General features: G+C 34.7%; 1 long non-coding RNA gene across 2 annotated transcripts in view; it reads right to left on the bottom strand.

The window, feature by feature from the left end:
• Window positions 1-2,634: 2,634 nt before the first annotated feature.
• LOC139081424 (uncharacterized) overlaps window positions 2,635-8,824 on the bottom strand; it is a 36,604-nt gene continuing 30,414 nt past the window's right edge. Inside the window, exons 6-7 of one of the 2 annotated variants that reach the window (XR_011536517.1) lie at window positions 4,318-4,400; window positions 2,635-3,001 (exon numbers count right to left, since the gene is read on the bottom strand). This is a non-coding gene — a long non-coding RNA (uncharacterized lncRNA). The remainder of the gene's footprint in view (window positions 3,002-4,317; window positions 4,401-8,824) is intronic. The other variant, XR_011536518.1, reaches the window with a different exon arrangement.

Here is an 8,824-nt window from a genome sequence, read left to right as displayed (position 1 = left end):
GTGCTCTGTCATACAACTTCAGGATTCTTGAAGAATTGTCTTATTGGAGAACTGACCCCTTAGCCATTATGTAATGTCTTTTTTTATCACTAATAATTTTCCTTGTTTTAAACTATACCTTGTCTTAATAAATTAATCAACATAAATTAAATTAATATATTAGATTAATATAGCTGCTCCAACTTTCTTTTGATTAGTGTTAGTATCAAGTATCTTTTCCATTTCTTTACTTTTAACCTATCTGGAGTTTTATATTTAAGATGGATTTCTTATAGACAACATAGTTGAGCTTTTTTTAAAAATCCATTCTGATTATCTTTCAAATGGTGTATTTTACTTTGACTATATTTAAAGTGATTATTGACATAGATTAATTCCACCATGTTTCTAATGTTTTCTATTCATCATGCTTATTATTTTTTCCTTTTTTTTGGCTTCTCTAGTTTTTTTTTTCTGTTTAATTTTTTTTTTTTTTTGAGGAAGATTAGCCCTGGGTTAACATCTGCTGCCAATCCTCCTCTTTTTGCTAAGGAAGACTGGCCCTGAGCTAACATCGGTGCCCATCTTCCTCTACTTTATATATGGGACGCCTGCCACGGCATGGCTTGACAAGCAGTGCCATGTCTGCACCCAGGATCAGAACAGGCAAACCCTGGGCAGCCAAAGCAGAACGCATGAATTTAACTGCTGTGTCACCAGGCCGGCCTCTGATGGCTTCTCTAGTTTTAATCAGGATTTAACATGATTTTATTTTATCTCCTCTCTTTTAAAAAATTAATGATTATCTTAAAGTTTGAATTATTTTTAAATGAATTTAAATCCACCTTCAAATAACACTCTACCACTTCATCTGCAATGCATGTGCCCTATAACAGACTATTCCTAATTCCTCTTTCTCATCTTTTTTGGCATTGCTGTTATTCATTTAATTTATCCATATGCTGTCATCAGCCAACACTTTTTACTATTATTGATTTGAATAGAGTTATATTTTAGATCAGTTAAGAATAAAAAAGTTAGAACTTTTAGTTTAACTTGTTCTTTCTCTGATGCTTTTCCTTTCTTTATGTGCATCTGAGTTTCTGACCTATATAATTTTTCTTCTCACTGAAGTCTTTGTAGGCAGATCTTCTAACTGTAAAGTCTGTCCACTTTTATTTGTCTGATAAAGTCTATTTGCCCTTTGCTTTTAAAGAATAATTTCACTGGAATAGAATTCTAAGTCGGTGTTGTTTTTTTATCCATTCACTCACTCAATGTCTTTGATAAGTGAACTTAATTCATTTACATTTAAACTAATTTTTGATAGGTAAGGGCATACTACTGATATTTTTTTAATTGTTTTCTGGCTGTTTTGTAGTTCTTTCTCAGACCTTCACTGTGAAAACCTTCTGGGTTACTGGAGAGGAAGTATGCCCTCAGCGCCAAGACTGAGGCCCAGGAGTTTCTCATTTTCATGCTGGTCCCTCCACACCCAACTTCCACCAATATATCAACTGTGAATTTTCCTGCCAGTTAATGACTCCACTTTCTTCTCCTCCTGTTAGCAAATCTCAACTGCTGTATCTCTCTGGATACCCAAGTCTTTCCAGATTTGGAGGTTGGTGGTTTGCCCTATGTCTTCAGTTCTCTGATGTGTTCAAGGAAAGTAATTGTTTTTTAGATTGTTTAGCTTTTTAGGTTGTAAGGATGGTGTTGAAAACTCTGAGCTCTTTACATGTGAGAGCTGAAACAAGAAGTTCATGGACTTGAAGTTTAAACAGGTAGAATGAAGTTGGGCAGTTGCTGGAGGTTAGGCATCACCAAGATCTATTGAAGTCCTGACACTGTCTAACCTGAGATGTGGGTTTGTACTGTGGCAGATGGAATAGGACATAGCCATCTTCCACCCCTTGCATAGGAGTCTCTTCAAAGGATATTTTAAGATTCTCATTCAAAGGAAAGGAAGGTTCTGGGTGAATCTATTTTCTGTGGAGGCTAATCTTAGTCATTAGAGGAAAGAAGAAAAAACACAGAATGAAGTCTTTCTTGGTCGGTCAGTCTCCTAGCTCCGGCCCCAAATTTCTGTGCAAACCCTACAGTGCTGTGGTTTTAGCAAAGAGTGACTGGGAGTTTAAAAATGCTAGTTCACTAATAGCTCTGTTGATACTGGTAACACAGGATAGCCCTTCTTTGGGTCGTTCTTGTAATTGAAACAAAGGTTGGCCCAGATACAAAAGGACCTTAAAAACAGATGAAATAATTTAGATGTAATATAAGGATAAAAACCAGACATGCCACTGGAAACTTTTGAGTAGGAGACTGATATAATATTTCCATTGGGTGAGTATCAACGTCTGAGTCTGGGTGCAGGACAGGTTATGCTGATGTCCTTGTTCATAGGTTATGCAGCATAAGGAGATCCTGGCTTTGGAGCCAGGCATTAAAGAGATTGAATTTTTATTCTGATACTTAATAGCTGAGCCATTTGGCAAACATCTTTGCAAACAATTTTGTAAATTACTTCTCTGGACCATATTTTCCTCTCCTGTAAAATTAGGATAATAATATCTATTAAAAGACTTTTGAAGATTATATCAGATAACACATGGATATGGAACAAGGCTATAGTACAAAGACATAGAACATGCTCAATAAATGATAGGTATTTTACTATGATATTGCGTTTGAGCTTCATTTTAATGCGTTAGTATTAGTGGACAACAAAGCGGCATCTCTGTAGTTTCACAAGTTAACAAAATGAATCTTAATCTCTTTGAATTAATTGAAAATGAGCCCCCAACCTCTATGTGGGAAATGGAGAAAGGATAGAAACAAGAAGAGTCCATCTGCACACTGAGGAAAAGCTAGGGGATGGGAGAGACGGGCAGCTCTGAATAGTCAGAGAACGGCAGCGGTGTGCTCAACTCATGAGGGCTCTAGAAATTTGCAGCAGGAATATAAAACTCCCAAATCCATGAGACAGTAGTTTCTCTGGAACCATCTTCAGAAATATCCTGGACTTAGAAAAGAAAAAAAGATTTATCACAAGGAGAACAGACAGGGTAGAAAATGTGGAAAGCGAATATAAAGCAACTTGAATAAAGCAATTTATCATGCTTTCTAAAGCTTCTATTTCTTTAAAGTCTGTTATAACTTGGGGTAGCTTTGTCCTTCAATTTTAGAGTCACAACCAAACTAGGCGGGAAACATCCAAAGCAGCAGGAAGTAGAGGAGAGGGCTTTGGAATCAGACAGGCTAGGATTCAGTTTTCAACTTTTGTTATGACTATATATGACTTTGGGCAAATTATTTAGCTCTCAAGAAGCCAAAACTGGCACATTGCCCTGTGTCAAAAGCACTCCTTATTCCACAGTCAAGCAAACAAAACAAATACTGTGCCCTAAGGTAGAACAAAATTAGCAGGATCATCCTGTCTGATTCTGTAATTCTGGTAATAAAACCTTATTATTTTCTGGAATCCTGGACTTTCTAACAAAAACAATTTTATCCTGAATTTTTGTTATGTTGATATCTGAAGCTGAGTCATGACCTTTAGGAAATAGGATAAATACGTGTGAAAAATGGCATTTTTTTCTACTATGAACTTACTAGCATAAATCTGGTAACCATGATATTTTGCATTTATTTTCTTTTAACAGCTCTATTGGGATACAACTGACACAGATTAAAGTATACAATTTGATAAACTTTGACATACCTATACACCTGTGAAACCATCACCACAATCAATTTAGTGAACATATCCATCACCTGCAAAAGTTCCCTCATACTTATTTGCTTTCCCTCACCTGCCTCTACCCATGCCACTTCTCCCGTGCCCACCACTGATCTGTTACTGTAGACTGGTTTGTATGTCCTAGAATTTATCCAAATGAAACCATATAGAATGTATTATTTTTTTCTGACTCTTTTTTCACTTAGTATAATTATTCTGAGATTCATCCATCTTGTTACATGGATCAATAGTTTATTCTATTAAATTGTTAAGTAGTATCCTGTTGTATGGGTACACCAGATTTGTTTATCTATTCATCTGTTGGTACACTTTTTTTTTGTTTCCAGTTTTATTGTCATTTCAAATAAAGTTGCTGTAAACACTATAGTGTAAGTCTTTGTATAGATATGAGCTTAAATTTATTTTGGGTAAATACCTAGGTGTGGAAGGGAAGAATCATATGGTCGGTATATGTAACTTTTTAAGAAAATATCAAAGTGTTTCCCAAAGCAGTTGTACCATATGGTAGTTTTCTGTTGCTGCTGGAACAAATTGCCACATGCTTAGCAGCTGAAAACAACATGAATGCATTTCCTTACCGCTCGGAAGGTCAGAAGTCTGATGCAGGTCTGCATGGGCTAAAGATCGCTGCGTCAGAGGGCTGCTTTCCTTTTGGGAGGCTCTAGGAGAGAATTCATTTTATTGCTTTTTCCAGCTTCTGGAGGCTGTCTGCACTATTTAGTTTATGGCATTCTTTTTCCATCTGCATAGCTGACAACTGTGCGTCTTCCTGCCTCTTATTCTCTTGCCACATTTCTCTCTGCCACAGCCAGGAAAGGTTCTCAGTTCCTAAGGACTCATGTGATTAGATTAGGCCCACCTAATCTAGAAAACTAAGAGCAAATTAATGGAGAGTAAATAGAATAAAAGACATAATAAAGAATAAGGTTGACTGACTAACGGTGTCTGACTTTAAGACAAGTAGATCAGTGAGAAGAATGAATGCAGAAATAGACTCACACTTAAGGGGGCAACTGGTTTTCAACAGAAGTGTCAAGGCAATTTAGTGGAGAAGGAAAAGTCTTTTCAACAAATTGTGGTGGAAAATTTGCCTATCCTTATGGAAGAAAACGATCTCTGATCCATATCTCTTACCATATACAAAATTGTCAAGATACATTACAGCCCAAAGGGTAAAACCTAAATCTATAAAACTCTAGAATAAAACACAGGAGGAAACCTGTCCTGGATAATCAAGATGATCTCCGCCTCTCAAGTTAGTTGATTAGCAACCTTAACTCCATCTGCAGTCTTAATTCCTTTTGCCGTGTAAACTAACATGTGGATGTGGACATAAGAAATCATTATTCTGCCTACCACATACCATCTTATATTCCTACCAGCTGCGTGTGAAAGTTTCTCTTCCTCCACGTTGTCTTCCATGAAGTGTTTGTTCAAACTTCTGCTCATCTTTTAATTGGATTGTTTGATTCCTTATTATTGAATTTGATAGTTCTTTAAGTAATCTAGATAAAAGTCCCTTATCAGGTATATTATTTGCAAATATTTTCTCCAAATCTGTGATGTGTCCTTTTACTCTCACAAATTGTCTTTCAAAGAGCAGAAGTTTATAATTTTTTTTGTGTGAGGAAGATTAGCCCTGAGCTAACATCCATGCCCATCTTCCTCTACTTTATATGTGGGATGCCTGCCACAGCATGGCTTGAAAAGCGGTGCATGGGTCTGTTCCTGGGATCTGAACCAGCGAACTCTGGGCTGACAATAAGGAGCATGCAAACTTAACCACTATGCCACTGGGCCAGCCCAAGAAGTTTATAATTTTGATGAAATCTAATTTATCAATTCATCCTGTTATAGATCATGCTTTTGGTGTAGTACCTAAGAAATCTTTGCTCATCTCTGGGTCCAAAAGGTTTTCTTCTCTGTTTCGTTCTAGAGTTTTATAGATTTGGGTTTTATACTTATGGCTGTGATATATTTTGAGGTAATTTTTGTATAGTATGGGATATAGATCAAAGATTGTGTTTTTCCATAAGAATATCCAATTTTTTTCCACCACAATTTGTTGAAAAGTCTTTTCTTTCTTATTAAATTGTCTTTGTACTTTCGTTGAAAACCGGTTGTTCCCATATTGTGTGAGTTTATTTCTGGACTCCTTATTTTTCTCCACTGATCTATTTGTCTTGAAATCAGGCAGTGTCAGTCAGTCAACTTTCTTCTTTTCCAAAGTGGTTTTAGCAATTCTAGGTGCTTTGCATTTGCATATAAACCTTAGAATCAGTTTGCCAACTTCTATAAAATTTCTTAAGTATTTCCTACTTTTATCCTATTTAAATGGCATATGTTTGTAATTTTAATTTCTAATTATTGATTACCAGCATATTGAAATATGTCATGTTAGTTTATTGATCTTGTATTCCACCTAACTTGTTAAACTTTCCTATTTGTCCTGGTTGCTTTTTTATAGAATCCATTGGATTTTCCACACTGAAAATATGTTTTCTGTGAATAAAATAGTGTTACTTATTCCTTTCCAATATATATGTCTTTATTTCTTTTTCTTGTTTATTTCACTGTGAAATCTCCAGTACAATGTTGAATAGAAGTGGTGAGAATGGATATTGTTGTTATTTTCCTGATCTTAAAGAGAAAGCATTCATGCTTCCACAATTAAGAAGGAAGTTAGCTATAGAGTTTCATAGTTCCCATTTATCAGGTTAGGAGACTTATCTTTTATTCTTAATTGACTGGTAGTTTTATCAAGAATTGATGTTTCAGGGCCAGCCTTGTGGCCAAGTGGTTAAGTTTGCATGCTCTGCTTTGGTGGCCCAGGGTTTTGCTGGTTAGGATTCTGGGTGCAGACCTAGCACCGCTCATCAAGCCATGCTGAGGCAGTGTCCCACATAGCAAAACTAGAAGGACTGACAACTAGGATATACAACTATGTACTTGGGGCTTTAAGGAGAAGAAGAAAAAAAACCCAAAAAGATTAGCAATAGATGCTACCTTGTGGCCAATCTTTAAAAAAAAAAGAACTGACGTTGCATGGTGTCAAATGATTTTTCTGCTTTTGTTGAGATAACTATAAAGTTTTTCTTTGTAGTCTGCTAATGTGGTGAATTGCATTGATTGGTTTTCAAATATTAAACTAATTTTGCATTTCTTGGTTAACACCAATTATCATGATGTACTATGTATTTATATTTGTATGTGTGTGTGTAGTTGGATCTGATTTGCTAAATTTCTGTTTAGAAGTTTTGCATCAATATTTATGAATATTATTGGTCTTTAGTTATCTATTTTTATAGTATCTTTTTCTAGTTTTGATATAAGGATAATACATAGAATGATTTTAAAAGTATCTCTTCATCATCAATGGTCTGGAATAGATTGGGCAGGATTTATACTATTTACTCCTGAAATTTTTGTTAGAAATCACCAGTGAAGCTATATGGAAGTGTTCTATATGACAAGAGTTTTAAATAAAAATTCAATTTCTTTCATAGACATTGGACTACTCAGGTTATATTTTTCTTCTTTTTATTTTTTTCTTGGAAATATTGGCCTTGAGCTAACATCTGTTGCAAATATTCCTCTTTTTGACGAGGAAGATTGTCCCTTGACCAACATCTTTGCCAATCTTCCTCTATTTTTTGTATGTGGGATGCTGCCACAGCATGGGTTGATGAGTGGTGTGTAGGTCTGCACCTGGGATCCAAACCTGCAAATCCTGGGCCACTGAAGCAGAGCACACAAACTTAACCACGACACCACTTGGCCACCCCCTATTTTTTTTTTTTACCTATATGATATTCAGAAGCTTATTATGTAGTTTCCACATACTTGCAGATTTTGTAGATATAATTTTTATTATCCTATTGTGGTCAGAGAAGATACTTTTCTACAATTTGAATCCTTTTAAAATTTATTTAGAGCTGTTTTAAGGTGCAGAATATGGTCTATCTTGGTAAATGTTCTGTATGCACTTGAAAATAATGAGTATTCTCATGTTATTCAGTAAAATGCGCCAAAAGTGTCAACCAAATCAAGTTGATTGAGAATGCTGTTCCAATCTTCCATATCTTTATTTATAGTCTATCTCCTTGTTATTGAAAGAGTAGTAATGGAATCTCTGGTTACAAATGGATTTCTCTATTTCTCCTTGTAGCTCTTTACTTGAGGCTCTGTTGTTAGGTGTATAAATATTCAGACTAATTCATCCTAAAAAATTTTCTGATTTATTAAAATGAAATGGCATTCTTTATACCTGATAATATTCTTTTCTTTGAAATCTACTTTTTCTGATATAAATGTGACAACTTAAATTTTGTTCAATTAATATTCCATGGTACTCCTTTTTAATTTTTTTAATTTTAACCTTCTTGGGTCTTTATAGTTAAAGTACATTTCTTATAGGCAGCATAGTTTTCACTTTTTGTTCAACCTATCTGCCAGCCACTACCTAATATTGGAATTTAGACCATTTATATTTAATGTAATTATTGACATATTAAAGCTTAACATCTGTTGTCTTACTATTTATTTTCTATTTATCTTGTTTATTCTGTGTTCATTTTTTTACTTTTTTCTGATTCTGCATTGATTTGATATTTTGTATGATTCCACTTTATCACCTTAATTAGCTTATTAGCTATAAGTTTTTATGTTATTTTAGTGATTGCTTTGCAGTTAAATTTACATCTTTAATTCATCAAGTCTATACTCAAATAGTATTATGCCATTTTACTTTAAAAATGAGAACAGTATAATATTATATTTACATTTCTCTTTCTCCAGCCTTTGTGTTATTATTCCAGGCATTTTACTTTTACACATCTCATATACTCCATTCTACAACATTATTACAGTCATGTGCCACATAATGATATTTTGTTCAATGACAGACTGCATATATAATAGTGGTCCCATAAGATTAGTACCATACAGCCTAGGTATGCAGTAAGCTATAGCATCTACGTTTGAGTGAGTACACTCTATGACATTTGCACAATGATGAAATTGCCTAATGGTGCATTTCTCAGAATGTGTCCCAGTTTTAAGCAATGTATGACTGCATTCTTAAAT

The sequence above is a fragment of the Equus przewalskii genome, chromosome 2 (assembly GCF_037783145.1).
Source record: "Equus przewalskii isolate Varuska chromosome 2, EquPr2, whole genome shotgun sequence".
Taxonomy (NCBI): Eukaryota; Metazoa; Chordata; class Mammalia; order Perissodactyla; family Equidae; genus Equus; species Equus przewalskii.
This window is presented reverse-complemented; position numbering and strand designations above follow the sequence as displayed.